The sequence below is a fragment of the Lissotriton helveticus genome, chromosome 2_1 (assembly GCF_964261635.1).
Source record: "Lissotriton helveticus chromosome 2_1, aLisHel1.1, whole genome shotgun sequence".
Lineage (NCBI taxonomy): Eukaryota > Metazoa > Chordata > Amphibia > Caudata > Salamandridae > Lissotriton > Lissotriton helveticus.
In genome coordinates, this window is record NC_136059.1 from 1,903,642,365 (window position 1) to 1,903,658,288 (window position 15,924).

Here is a 15,924-nt window from a genome sequence, read left to right on the forward strand (position 1 = left end):
ACATTTGTTCTTGTTGTGCCTTTCTTATGTTACCACTGGGGTGGTGTTAGATTTGTTAGATTCTGACAATTTCCCAGATTTACGATTTTCGTAAACCTGGGCATGGTTCAGATTTCATGAGTGTTCTGTAGGGACACCTTTGGCAACAACCATTAATACTCATTTCACTCAGTATTGTGCATCAAAGGGGCACATATTTACAAACAGTGGAAAAGCCATGTAAAGTGGCTTTACCTAGCCTTGTAAATATGCTGCTGCACTTTTACACCTCCACGTATCAAAAAATGACACTGTGGTGGTGCAAAAGTGCCACCAGGACCCTTATAAATGAACCCTCAGTGACAGACTCAGACATACATTTAACAAATAATTCATCTTTCTTTTAGGCAGAATAGGTGGTTCTGAAGAGAACCGTTTTTTAACAGTTTTTTGTTTTTACTTTTCTAACTATTGTTTAGATTTTTGTGGGTGTTTTTATTTTATTTTTCAACAAAAAAAGTTTAACAAATCACAATACAAACCATCTGTGCTTAAAAAATAATGCAAAAAAAGTTGCACTTATGTGCATTGATGGTTTAAATCAGGGTTGAAACGACTTGTTCACCCACTCCAACAGAAGTACTGCATTTGGGACAGTATATTTTGATTTTCCCAAATTCAGTGATGGTGACTGATTATTGGTCAGTACAGTTCCTGCAGATGTTTCAGCAGCACTTCCTCCAGCAGCAGCCTCTTGATCTCTAAGTCTCTGCATCTAAGTCAGTGAAATGCTAGTACATGCTGGAAGAACCGCAGCTTTACTTTTTCTCACTAGCCAGGGAAATAATTTTTATCAAAATGGAACAAGTACCTTTCTGGGCATTGACCTTATTTTAACCTTCTGGTATGGTGAAAAACTGCCACGTAACACTCTCTTTCTTCTTCTTGGGTGGCTCTTCTTCCTCTCCTTCCTCACCTCAAACATTCTCAATTCCACCTCCTCCTGTTGCCTGGAAGAACCAGCCATAGTTTTTCTCATACAAATTAAGCACACTAAAAAAATGTGCCTGCTTCCTAACTAGTAGAAATCAGAATGAGAATCACACCTTCCTATTTCTAGAAACAGGTGGAAGTTTGAAGTTCCTATGATTGAAAGGTGTTACACCAATCAAATTCTTTTTTTGTCGGTCACATGGGGTGCTCCAGTGCGAATCCACCACACTGGGAGCGTGATTCGGTAAAATATATTAAATAATAATCTATTTGACAAATTATTGAAAATGTAACTTTTTTTAGTATTGTTAATAACCCTCGTCATGATTTATTGCAATTTAGAACATCTATATACTGATTTAGAACTTTTTTTCTGATTCATAGAAATTGCGACCCCAACACAACCACGGAAATACGTAATGTTGCGGTGCTCGGTGGTATTGCGGTTCCTTAAAATACTATTAAGATTAACATTAACAAAAAATATAATTTACTGCTTGATGCATTATTATTGTATTACTTATGAATTCCACTTTTATAACTAAGTACGTACACTTAACAATATATATATCTTTTGCTAAAATTGCGGGTACAAAGTTGTAAAAACTTAGAAGTGAAAACTATTATACATTGATTTTTAAATAACTATATATAACCTTTTTTTCAACAAAAATGTCAGTAAGAGACGTGTGGGTGCGCGATTCCTGTGAAAAACAAAACACAGAAGCGCAAAGTCCTGCACTTTATTAAGAATCATCCTCGGGTGGGTCATGTCCCAGGGGCATCTTTGAAAAATTAATTTTAAAAAGCGGAAGACGGCTTATGGCCGCCCTCCCTACCCCAGGGACCACCACCTCCACGGGGCTATATCTTTGAGAAATGCTGGGGAGGGCATCCGGCCCCCTACCGCAGCCCTGAGGACTGCCAACTACCCGGGGCTATAACAAAATAGTGAAATGTGGGAGGGCTATGGCCCCACCATGCAGTCCCGGGGACCACCACCTCCCAGGGACTAAGATACATTGATAGCAGTAGTCCCTTGTGGATCCCCGGCCTTGTGGACAAACACTTCCCCAGGGTTAACTTAACTATTAATGTGTAGGGGGGCACTACCCCATGCAACCCCGGGGTCCGCCATCTCCTCAGGGTAACTCATAAAAATTGTATACAGGGCGCACGCGGCCCCAGCCATCCTGGTGACCACCACCTCCCCTGGGTTTAATTTACAAAGGAGGGGGCATGTGGTCCTCCTCCTGGAGCTGTATATGGCCCTGGGGACAACCCACCCCTCAGGGCCGGCTCCAGCAATGTCCCGGGGTACTCACCCTTGGGACATTTCAGTTTGCCATGGCATGGCAAGAGCACTGCTCCCACCATGCCATAGTAAACTTGCTCCGCTTCTAATAAGTGAAAACAAAATTTTTTCCCGCCTACTAGAAGTGGAGCACAATTGCTTTTGGACAAACAAAGCTGCATGTGAGCAGCTCCCTCTGTCCAAAAGCAATACGCCAAGAGCTGGCTAGGACCACAGCGTTCTTGAGGCTCACCCCAAGGTCCCCAACAAAGCAGCCGGGTCCCGGACGATGGGTTCCCCAGGGCAAAAAAAAGGCCCAAGATGAGCAGTTTAGCCCTCCTTCCTTCAAATAAAATAAAAAAGAAAAGGCCTTACTGTGGGGATGGAGCTCCAGGGCTCAAATTGACTTGGCGAGGTGGGCCACACAGCTCTCCTGCCCTTTAAAAAAAGAAAGCCATGCCCCTAGGGATAGGGTACCCGGGGACAAACTCATCCTTAGAATGGGGCTCGTGGGCCCCGTTTCCTTCTTTTAAAAAAAGGGCACGCCCCAGGGATGGGGTCCCTTGGGCAGAAAATAACCCGGGGAGATGGGCCACTCAGCCTCCCCTTACTTTAAATTAAAAAAAATAAAAGAATAGAAAATGCCGGGCCCCGGGGATGGGTCCCCGGGGCCAAAATGGTCCATGGAAGGAAAATGTTTTTAAAACGGCAACTCGCCAGAGGCCTTGCCCCCTTTCTCAACAACTCTATAAACATGCCTCCTAGCGTGCTGCTGGTTGGGGACTTAAGTCCCCTTGCCTGCTGAGGGTCCTTAGGGGCCAACTTTCTGTTACCAACAGTAAGCTCCACACTGAAGGATTGCTGAGATGTGGTCAAAGGCAACGCTCTCTTTCTACACCACTCTGCACCTGTGCCTCTTGACGCACAGCTGGTTTTAATGTCTTGGGAAAGCTACCAGTGGGCGATCTGTGGGAATGAGTGCTGTCCATACCTAAGTGCCACATGAGATTAAGTTCCACCATCAAGATAACCTCACCTTCTGTAAATCCTCCTCTCATGGTCAAGAGTGAGTGCATAAAGGGAACCTGGTTAGAGTTCGGTGCGTAGATCGCAGCAAAAGTTCCCATTCTCCCCCTGAGGCATCCATTCATGAGGACAATCCTACCCTCTTTATCCATCCTATACCCCTTAGGTTTAAATCTTAAGGAGGCTGTGGAATAGTAGTGCTACCCCGTTTTGTTTAGTAGGTGCTGAGGACTTATACATCAAGGGGTAAGCTTTGCCTCTTAATCTACGGTCCTCATTGCATTTGAGATGTGTCTCCTGCAAGCCCACCACATCATAATGTTGATCAAGCAGGTATTTCCACAATTTGTGGGGCTTGTTTGGTGAGTTCAGGCTCCTAATATTCCAGGAGAGGATAGTGATCACCATAGTCGCTGAAGCCCCCTGTTTGTCTGCCCAAAGCCTCCTTTCCAGTCAACTGCCCCAGCTCCTCCTCTCTTTAGAGTCTTCCCCTTGGCCCGCTCTCGTCTCCAAGCCCTGTCCTCCACTGCTGCATCCAGTTCTCTTGTCTGCCCCCTGAAAAAAAATACCATCCATGTGCCAACAAGTATAGTAATTGAAGGTACAGGAAAATGCGACTTCTAGGCATATCGGTCGAAGACTGCTACCGAGGCATTAGAGTAGCATTATTAGTTAGGCATGTCAGAATATGTAAAGTTAACCCAGATGGTACTAGTTGAGTTTGTCTGTCCGAGAGAGGATCCACCCTAAATTAGTCTCTGTCGCTCATTGTCTCTGTAAGACTGGGTAGTCCTTGGTGAGGGGCATGCATTATCGCATCTAAAAGGATAGACCTGCTAAGAGATCTCAATATTAGTGCCATTCACCGCTTTCTGTGCTGCAGTTGACATCTCTTAGAGAGCCCGTCGTAAGATCCATTTGTGCCACTCCTCAAACTTTCCTGGCCATCCACAGATTGTTGCACTTTGTAATTTGGTATCTCGAAGAGCAACATGGCTTCTGCCAGGTCAGTGACATGATGGACTGTTGTGTAGTTCAAAGGCGCACTCAAAAGCCAGCAATATTTGACATATGTTGCGTCGTAGCCTGTCTGTCACTGGTCTAAACTGTTGGCATCGGGCGAGGGTTGTTGGCACGATGTCTTGAGTAACCAGGTGGATTCCTGAAATGCAATCTTGTCCATTTTTCAGACTGCCAGAAGCCTCTTTCACCTTAAAAGAGTGGAGTTTTGCTAGCACATCTCACATATGCTTCCTCTCTCCTGTTGTCAGGTTTCCCACTTGATTGAGGCTCTTTCATTGAACCTTCATCGAGTTACCCCCGAGTAGCTCTTACAATAGGTCTGTGATAAAGGTTTCAAAATCTGGACCCTCCACCCTCTCCTCCATATCTCCAATCCTTATATTGTCGCATCTCGATCTGTTTTCAAGGTCTTCATTCTTCAAGAGAGAGGCCTGCTGTTGTGCATGGAGGGATTGTGTAAGGTCCTCCATGCAGCGAGAGCATTGTTCTAGGTCGAGAGACTTCGATTCCAGGTCTAGTACCTGGGTACCAACGGAGTCCACGTCTTGCTGGAGGGAGGTGAGCTTTTTCCAAAGAAGAGGCCAAGTTAATTCTAAGTTACTCCCGAAGTTCCATTTTAAACTCTTGCAAGGAAGAGAAGAGGTCTTATTTCATGAGGGACATAGTGTCTCTGCGGCTCCTGTCGATAAGCTGTCCCGACACTACTGGGGTGAAATAGCTGGACACCCTGTTGAGCTGTTGTCTTTTCAGAGGCATAAAGAATGATGATGCTGTTAGTTACAGAGTCCGGTATTGAGTACTATTCTCAGGTGAGACCCATCTCTGTCTAGCTTAGGTCTTTGAGAGAGGTGAATGGCAGACCTGAAGGGTGTCCCCATTCCTGTCCCTAGAGTTCTCACCCACGTGGTCACTCCATGCTGCAGGGATAGTCAGTGCCCATAGGTGAGGCGTGCTCCAAAGAGACCAACACGAGGCTCCACTCACTGTTCCGCGCTACCTGTATACTTTGGTAGCAGTTGACTACTCCTGAGAGCCCCATGAAAGCTGGGTCTGGTCGATACTCTGAGCATAATTTGTGCTCCTCCATGGCCCCTCCCAATGTGTCTGTGCAGCCGCAGGATATATGGTTTGCGCAGCGGTGCTTGATTCAGATTGAGGGGTCTCTGAGGCTTATCCTAGATGCTTGTTTCCTTAAAAAAATGGTTTTACACACATGCGCTAGCTGTGGCGAAGCCCGAAGGGAAACTTTACCAGCCTTGGGAGGGCCTCATAGGATCTGCGATTTTGCGATCAGTCAGTCGGTCGGTTCTCTCCCTGATGATGTGGACCACCTTACCCAGAACACTTGTGCAGAGACCCTCAGGTATCTACCAAAACTAGCGGGAGTGGGGAGAGAGCTATTGGGGGGAGGCAGGGTCAGCTTGTTGGGCACCTTTGTTCCTGTGCATCCACAAGTGCTGCCACGTCTGGGATGGGAATGCCCAGACGTGGGTCCCTTGTTCATTGTGCCACTGGATTCAAGCCAGCCTGGCTCATGAAGGGGAATACCCAGAAACCGGTCCCAGGATGCTTGTTTCTGGTCCAGGGAGGACCTGGCTTGGCAGTTCGGTCTAGACTGTTCCCATGAGTCACAGGGTCAAGACTGATTTGCATATGGTTGGGTCTAAACTGGGGTGGCACGGTGAGCAAAAGAACGATGGATTTAACCCAGATCGTTCATTCCCTCCCACAGGCGACATCAAAAGCTATCCAAGGCTTGTTCAGCACAGTAGGATGGCTCTATAATGCGGGGTCGAGCTGCGGCAGGCCCGGGTGTGGGGACGTCACTTACAGCGCCCTATTCTATGAAATCTTCAGTAGCCCCTCTGCACCTCCAGTGTAGTACTCTGCTCAGAGCCACTTGGGGTAGGGTAAATTCATCTCAACCCTGGTCCTCTCCACCATTCAGTCCTGAGGGCCGATGTTACATGAGTCTGCCGCCATCTTGTAACCGGCCTCATTCTCCAACTCTGTGCTCATCCGCCTCACTGCTGGGCCCACCATCACTCAGTAGGTTGTCCTCGGTGACTCTGCATGTTTATGTTGCCTCTATGGTCCAAAGTGCTCTGTTAGCAGATGCTTTGCCATAACTTTGCTAATAACAGTAGCGGAGCCTCCATTGATTATGTCCACTCACCCATCTTGGCTGGCCACTCCCCCCTTGCTTTAATTTTTGAGTGCAATAGTTCCTAAGGTCCTCGTACATTAGTTCTCACAAGGAATTCTTCCCCATAATCACTGACTTCCACAGGACCTCCCAAAAAGTTTAGGCAGCCAGATGTCATCATGATTACCATCTTAACACAACACAAGGGTAGCAATTGTGTCTAGGTATCGTACATAAAAAATATGATTGAAGTGTGAATGTGTGCATGTAAACACAACAAAAATAAAAAGGCTTACCGGGCCAGATGTACGACCCTAAATTGCATGTGCAAGTAGGTTTGGACCCATTTGCGCATGGAAAATATTACAGGGCCATGTATAATTCCTAATTAGCTAGTCGCAAAGTATTTGCGACTCTCTAATTAGGAATTGCGAGTCACTATTAGGAAGGGGCGTGCCAAGGGCGTCCCTTCCTAATAAATAAATAAATCTGTATTTGTAAAGCGCAAACTACTCACCCTTACGGGTCTCAAGGCGCTGGGGACCATCATGGAAATTGGTGGTGAGCTAAGCTCCCGCCGGAGCCACAGATCGAACCGTGAACCCTGTGTTCCGAAGTCAGCTGGCCTGGCCGCTACACCACACATCTCCACACTTAGAGCATCATTAGGATGTCCGGCCGCCATCCTCACGATAAAAGAGATCACCCGCCATAAGGGCGGGGGTCCCGTGGTGGCAATTAGGATGCGCCCACCACATTGGTGGGCGCTTCCTGCATTCCTGGCATTGTGGCGGGTGGTGCACTCAGCACCACCCGCCACAATGCCAGGAAGGCATGTTGTGCACTTCCATGCACAACATGGCAGGCATCGCGCGGTGCCTACCATGTTGTGCATGGAACTGCTGTGGGGTACCATAGGTACTCCCCATGTGCACCCCCCACCTCCCAGATTACCTGGGGACCCGCAACGGGCCCCCACCCTCCATGGAAAGGCATCTCTCCACACCCATGTTAATATGGCTGGTGGTGTCTAACAGACATCGCCACCATATTAAACCCTTTTCCGCTCGGTCAACTCGTTGACCGGGCAGAAAAGCGGAGGACGTCCTCCGCGGTCCCCCCCACCATAGTAATATGGCAGGGGAAAAATGGGTGGCGGGCGGGGTTGGATCACAGGCGGATTGCCACCGCCATGTGGGTGGTGGCGATCCATCCGTGATCCTAATGGGCCCCTTAGCGAGGCTCCACCCTATGTAAGAATGGTTTGCAACCGCAATTGTGGTCAAAAAACACTTGCAAATTGCCGCCCTCTTCAAGAAGGTGGTAATGGAGTCGCAAATGGGAAGGGGTCCCCAGGGATCTCCTTCCCCTTTGTGACTGGGTCTCAATTTTTTTGTGCAGGCAGTGGTCCCAGGGACCACTATCTGCCCTTGAAAAATGAAATGAAAACGTTGAACTTTTTTTTTTTAATGCATCCTGTTTTCCTTTAAGAAAAACTGGCTGCATTTTTTTTTTTTTTAAACTGCTTTATTGAAAAGCAGTTCCAGACATGAAGGTCTGCTGTGCCCAGCAGGTCACAATCCCTGGGAAGTCCAGCCATTCCAAATGGGGTCGCAAACTGAGAGTGACTCATTAATATTCATGAGCCTCGCATTTTGCGACCACATGGGGAATCACTAACAGTGTCTCTGACACTGTTGTACATTTGCTTTTGCGACTCGCAATTTTTTGCAACTTGCGAGTTGCAAAAGCAAATGGTTGTATATCTGGCCCACCATGTATAGGTGATTACATTGGCATGTTTTTAAAAGGTAAGTATATTTTTCTGCTGTAAATGTAGATTTTTTCAGCAGGATGCAATTCACATTAATGGCTCAAGTCTGTGTTTTCTCCTCCAACTGCAAAACTGCATAAAACTAAGAAAGGGAAAAGCAATACTTATTTAGGCGAAAGGGTAATATTTTAAATTAAAATCAAATGAATTAAATCTAATTACTGGCTCACGCCATTTATAGCCCACTTAAAGAAACCACTGTAAGATGCAAAGTTAGCAAGCCTAGTGCACGATATAAAAACCGCTAAGGTAAACTGCTTGATATACCTCAGCTCCTTGCAACGTGACCTTTACCGTGAGGTACTCCGAGGGCACAGGGTTGAATCGAGATTAAAAATCGGCCGAGGCACACTAAAAAGAAGTGGCCCACATTTGCATATTGCATATTGTCTTTCCGCAAAACACTGCTTCGCCGAAGTTTTATAAAAAGAACGGGGGTTCTCTGACAGAGGCATGTTTTCTCAACTTTACTTAGATAAAAAAAATGCACAGATTAGTTCACACTGGTGAAACACACCTGAATATAAGTGAGGTCACTTCTGCTCAGGCCCCCTACCCCTGCTCAATCTGCATACATCAATGGACCGGCACTACTAGAGACTGGGAATGACACCTCCCCCCCGTTGATAAAAGGGAGGTAATAGAGGCCCATCTGCCTCCAGAAAGGCACCCACTGGGCCGCTGGCGGCATCCGAAAAGAACAGATACCCACCAATTCAGCCCCCAGGCTGCCCAAAAAAGCAGCCGCCGACAGCTGGAACTCGGACACTGCCTTTGCCCAAGTGCCCGCCTTACCAATCCGACCATGCAGGGCAGTGAAACATCTACCCTCTCATGAATGCATGCCTTTGCGTTATAACTTCCTTGACTTTATGTTGTTGCTGCACAATATGCTACTATAAATCATTTTGAATCTATGGATGGATGTTTTGTCTTGCAGGTAGAATGGGGATTGACCGGCTCACACTCGAAAACCTGTGGCTTATAAGGAAAACAACAGTCAAGAAGCACACAAGCTCCAAAAACATACAGAAGGAACCGCCAGAGTCCAAAATACACATCCCTTCACCCAGAGGAATCTCCTGAGTCCAGAACACACATCCCTTCACCCAGAAGGAACCGCCAGAGTCCAAAGCACACATCCCTTCACCTGATAGGAACCACCTGAGTCCAGAACACACATCCCTTCACCCGGAGGACCCACAGAGTCCATAACACACATCCCTTCACCTGGAGGACCCACAGAGTCCAGAACACACATCCCAAGGACCCGCGGAGTCCAGAACACACATCCCTTCACCCGGAAGGAACCGCCAGAGTCCAGAACACACATCCCTTCACCTGGAAGAACCTGCCAGAGTCCAGAACACACATCCCTTCACCCGGAAGGAACCGCCTGAGTCCTGAACCCACATTCCAAGGAACCGCCGGAGTCCAGAACTCACAGCCCTTCATCACTGCAGTGGCACACCCTCGTCTACCTAAAAATAAAACATGACAAATGTGGCCTCTTGCGTTTGTCTCTTTTTCACTTTGAAGCAACGAAGCCCAGTGCTTGAAATGAAAGTATAATTTGTGCATAACTTTATTTGCAGGGCCCCATTCACCTCTCCTGTTCTCTAGTATTTGCCCAGCTGAAGACACGAAAACAACTTGGATATTATAAAGCAACAGCTAATAGCATGTTATAAACAAGGCGGGTTTGTCTCTGTCACAAATAGAATGTTAACTTCCAAAAATTGAGTTGTTAATTGCCCCTCTCCATAAAACCCATAGCATAAGCAAGCATTTAACCTTCAATGACCACAAATAATGATAGTGAAATGCTTTAAATTAAAATGTTTTTGTTCACACCCATTACATCTCACTCATGGAAGCTACTGAAAGGTGCAGAGGTAGGCCAAGTGCAGACTTGAAAGTGGGACCTATTTCCAGTGGAATTGGTTCTGCTGTCCTTTTTTCAAATATTTTATTGTATTTGGATAAAAAGAAATACAGTTTCGAAGCAACAGCCATACATAAAAAACAGAAATTGATGCATACAGGTAAGGAGTTAAAAAGTTAGAATGGGTTACATGACAAGCAATATTTGAGCTAGGATGAAAATTATCATATACAAATGATCATGTAAATATCATGACAGATAACAGGTATTACAAATTCATCAAGTACTAATTATAATCCCAAGAAAGATAGAACAGAAGAAAGGTTATTATATGGCGCAGTAAAGTCATCATGACAGAATGCGTATCACTTGGTAAATAGAGCACATCAGTAAGGGGAAAGGAATGAGAAAGGAAAGAGAAAGAATAGAAGAGGAGGAGGAAAGGATATTAGGAGGGATGCTGCTGTTCTTTTAACCCCCAAAATAGTTGTTTCAGCTCATGACAGTATGACCTCATCATGGCAGGGAATTTAACCCAGAGTGATATTTCTGGGTTAAATAACACCAGGCCTTTGACTAATACTGGATGCCCTGGCTCCTTCCTGCCCCCCCCCCCACAGCAGCCAGGGGGGACAGAACTTGCTCCCTGTGGTCACGCACAAGCTGGCAGTGGACCCATGTCCCACCAACCCCATCACCACTTCCTCTGACACTTTCCAACTACTCCGAGCAGGGGGAAAATATCAGGGTTTTTATAGTCGCTAAAATGGTGAAAACCTGTCCGGTAAAGCATCGTGGGCCATATTATCAAGATAGGGCGATAGATTATTGCCGCATTTATCGGCAGGAAACTGCCGCTAAAGTGGCAATAATGGGCTTGATAATATGCCCTTGTGAATTCTCATAGAAGCCCAGTTTCTGGTGTTAACCTGGGCTTCTATGGGAATTCACAAGGGCATATTATCAAGCCCATTATCGCCGCTTTAGCGGCAGTTTCCTACCGATAAAAGCGGCGAGAATGTATCGCCCTTTCTTGATAATATGGCCCCTAGTAACTTTGGGTCTGAGTAGTTCTTCACCATTTGGGAGTAAACCTCTTAATGGCCAATCTTTTGTGTGGAGATACAAGCCACTACTTTTAATTCCACTCCCAGTATCTGCACCAAAGTCCGACAAACCTTTAATGAAGGTCAAAGTGTGCAAAGTTAGATAGCATGCTTTTCCCAGGGAGCAATGTTGTAAATCTTAATTTCAGTTACAGAATTTTAGGCTCACAGATGTACTCAAGAGAATCAAGAATCGATTCTTTAAAATTTAACATTTTAAATTCTTCAAAATTAAAAAATTTAAATGTTCCATTTTAGGGTTAAATTTGCATTATTGCAGGTCTCATGAAAATTAATAATACAGTATGAAAATCACAAAAACACCTAATCACTTAAGTTCTAGATATCACAAATGTCCCTTCTCAACTAGCTAGAAAGTATACAAAGAGGGTCCTATTCACTAAAAAAGCTGTTAGAAAACTACAGGTGGAGACCCCACTTCTGCTTTAAGGTACTTTTCTGACTTTTTGCTATTTATCAACATTCATAGGAGTACACCTGGAAAGCTGTGTCAGGTGCAAGGTTCTAGTCGAACTCCTAGGAAGGCCAGGTAACGTTTCCTGCAGGCTTCAGTCCTGCTGTGCAGGGGTCTCCATAGTGGAAAACTTCACAGGTGGAATAGGAACCCCTCGTGCAAATCCACATTTTTTTTGTCCGTGAGACAAAATATTTTTCCTCATGAAAAAGCTTTTTCCCTACAGCCCTAGCAAATCGCTACCTTTCCCACCCTGGGAGGGCAGTAGCCTAAACTCCTTCCTAAAGAAAATGTATGATCTATTCCAGGGATCGAAGATCAGGCAAATGTCCATATTAAAGTGTGTTCTCAAAATTCCAAGACAAATCATAATTGAACACCATCTTCCTATCCCTGGCGTGGGATTAATGAAAGCGGAAATCTTTGCTCTCATAAAAGCATTTTTGCCTGCCAGGAAACCCTTTGTGGATTCCTGAAAAGTATGAGATAGGTATGTATATAATCAAAATTACCTTTGCGAATAGGTCCCAGAATTTCCAAACTCTTCCGAAGACAAGAATTGAAAATGCAAGAGGTTTCGCCTTTGATTAAGTTAAAGCCATTTGCTTTGCTAATGGCATTGTATAGCAAAACAAATGGCTTCGTAGGGTCATCTTTTGAGCTGCCGGGCTCTTGATAAGTAGAAAAAAAGGTTTCAAGCTACTGATGTTGTGTACCTTTTGTTTAATCCAGGTATTGCATTGCATTTAATAAACCAAGATTTTAATTTAGTAAAATATTTTTCTTAATCCACTGCTCTCTGCTATTGATAAAGTGTCACTGAAGGTGTCATACGTGACGCATGCATGCCAATGCACCCGATTCGGGCGGGAGACTCCCGATTTGTGATGCAACAATTAGATTTACTTTTGCTGTCTCCCACCTGAAATTGCTTCTCCTTTCAATTTCCTCCCTAAAATGATGGAATGTAGCTCAAAGGTGCGTGCTGAAAACTTGACAGGACAGCTATGCAATGTACGGTTTAAACGTGTATTCAATAATGTGTCATCAGCCTCATCAAATTAAATGTTTGGATGCATGCGCACATTATACCATAATGCTGTCACGTTACTGTTTGAACAAGGCATTACAGAGAGAGACCATTCGGGAGTTGACCACCAAGCTGGCCCGCTGTGAGTGCCATCCCGCATCAGGAGCCAGGAAGAAACGCACAGCCACACTGGCAATGGGCAAGAGGAGAGCCATGGGGTTCACGAGATGGAGCTCGGAGGACAGGAGCGAGGCCACGGATATGAAGAGAGCCGTGGACATAGCCGGGACCATGGCAGCCATGAAAGAGAGCACGGCAGCCACGAAAGGGACTATAGGCAGGAGACAATGAGAGAGAACATTGAATCCTTGATAGGATTCGTGGGCATAAGCGAGAGTATTCACCAGAGTGGGAGCATGGGCATGAAAGGGGGGAGCATGGCGGGAACAAGAGGGAGCATGGTGGGTATGAAGAGAGCCATGGACACGGTCGGGACACCCCTTTGGCCATCGCGATTACCACGAGCAGCAGCAACAGCCTCTCCCATACCGCAAAGGCAGCCAAACCCAAAGCATGATGGGAGAGATTCCCAAGGAAGCAGCGCTTGACTCGCTACAGATGGAAACAAGCTGGGGCCATGCAATGGAATTATAAAGTGAAAGTGTGCCATGCGCGTGGTGCCTGCCTGCAGCCCTGCCTCCTTTTGGGACTGGATCAGGGCTTGTTTATATAACATGCCTCATGAAGATAAGAAAGTGTTTCACCACAGACGTAAACCAAGCCATCCAGTCCGGAGGGGCCGTCCCAAAAGGCGAAAGGGCGGAAACCAAAAAAGCTAATTTCCAACGGCAGGCCACCGTTTAGCATAAACTGTGACACCAGCCAATGGAAATGAGGGGCGGGGCTTCAAGCCCCCTTCTGAAAGTCATCATCCACAATATCTCTCGCTGGCGAGCAGCGCATGTGAGCTGCAATGCCAGGCGAGACCTAAAAAAAGGGTAGAGCAAAGTGGAGAGTAAAGAAAGTGACCACACATTTCAAGAACACTGCTAGAATAAAAAGAGCATTTCCCCCACACACCAACTCAGCGTAGGGAGGAATTACACAGAGCAAATAATGTCTTCTTGGTTAGCCAGGTTACTTATGTAGCACAGTTCCCGGGACTACGTCACAATGGTTACTCGTTTGCTCTCCAAGAACTCTTGGCTGACTTGCTTCTATGAAAACATAAGGACCCAGATTTACAAAAGTGTCACACAATGTAGCAAAGCAGCTAAAGTAGTGCTAGTGCTCCCAGCGTGGGGCTGGACCCATTAAGGACAATGGCAAAAAACCAGGGTGACCCCCCCATTCACCATAGATTATTATAATTTCTTTAGTATATGAGACATGTGGACCTTTTTACCATGTCATTATCATTGATTTTGAGATCATGAATTTCGAGGAACAAGTCAAGAATCCACTGTGAAATAATTTCTGTGCCAATTTTTTTTAATAATACATTTATTGTGTTCAGCATTGTAATTCGTTTTTAAAATTAAACAAGGCCATAAAACAACAAAACTTACATTCAGAATAACAAAGCTGTGTGAACGCAACATATGTTTTTCATAACACGTAGATGACATTTTCAAATATTCAACACTTCATTTGGTTTTAATCCCGACCTATTCCTAACAATGTTTGAACAAAGACTTTGTCCACTTTGGATAAACAGTACCTCTTTTTTGGGCTGGGGCGTCCCCTGCCTCGATGCTCTATCCTAATGTATTCATCTAATCAGTGGGCAAAATTGTATAGGCTTTGTTATTTTGATAGCGTTTATGAAATATTCAGATTCGTGCACCCCCCAGTTCCCTTGATTTTGGGGCTTGGTATCTTGTTGACAAAAAACACAATATGGGCCTAAGTTGCTTTAAAGTGCATTAAAAAGCTATTTATCCCTGCACTTAATGCCCAGTGGTGAAATCCTTATGTACGAACTATCACCTTTTGGGTCTGTCAATTTACACTGTGGGGAGAAGATAACTAAGAAATGACGAGGAGCGTGAGTCATCCATCTAGAGGTAGAAGTGGTTCCATAGCTTCATTTGTCAAGTGACTTATTGGTTCTCGCTTTCAGTTGCAGTAGCGTGTGCTCTTCCTCCTTTCCAAAGCGCCAATCTCCAGCGTTGGTGTTTGAATCTGCTCCGCTTTTTGTCTGGGCATCCCACAATTGACATGTGTGGCGTTATGGGCAGTTCTGCTTGCATAGGCCCGCTCGTCAACAGCTTTTCTTCGTTTGGAAGCCTCTATTGCTTCTCTTAATATGCTTACCCGCCTTGCATCCTGCGGGAGAGGCATCCTGCAGACAGTGGGGTAACACAAAATGATGGGGCCACCATGCAAAATATGATAAGGGGCCAATCAACTCCCAGATCGCACAGATATTCATTGGTCTTGGGCTCAATGGGGTCCCACTGAAGGGGTTGGGACCCACCTATGCTGCAGGTGGCCTGCTCCGGAAGGCAGAGTGACTTTCCCAAGCAGTCACCTATATCTTAGTCCATGCCATTGCACACATTCTGCAAGGCATGCAATGGCTTAGCTTTGAGAGGTGATGGAGCCCCCACCAAAACAAGGAACCCGTAGGCCCCCGAGCATTGCGAGGGGACTCCGTTATGCCCCTGCTTACAGATCACGAGTCCTTGTCCTTGCATTGTTCGGGCCGATGTGATTCCTCACAGATATGGAACCTGTTGTCTTGCCGCCAAGCGTGAAGTTTCATTAAAGTGTCATCAAGGCTGCTGTCACTCCATTATCAGTTAGCTGGTTCTTTTGACAATTATACTTGGTTGAATAGACAGAGTCGTCTCAATTTATTTGAGTTTTTTATGGTGTTTCTTCACACCAAGCTTCCTTAGTTTTAGTTCTCTCACATTTATTAGTCCTGCTTTTGCATTGTGGTCATGAAGTTCGGTTATAGCATGTCATTGAGGAATCTGTCTCTCAATTATCAGTTAACTGGTTCTTTTGAAAATTATACTCGGATGTGTGGACAAAGTTGTCTCTATTTGTTTGGAGTTATTCAAGGTGTTTATTCATACTGAGTATCCCATGAGCTTTTGTTTGTGCGAGTCATCAAAGATAACTC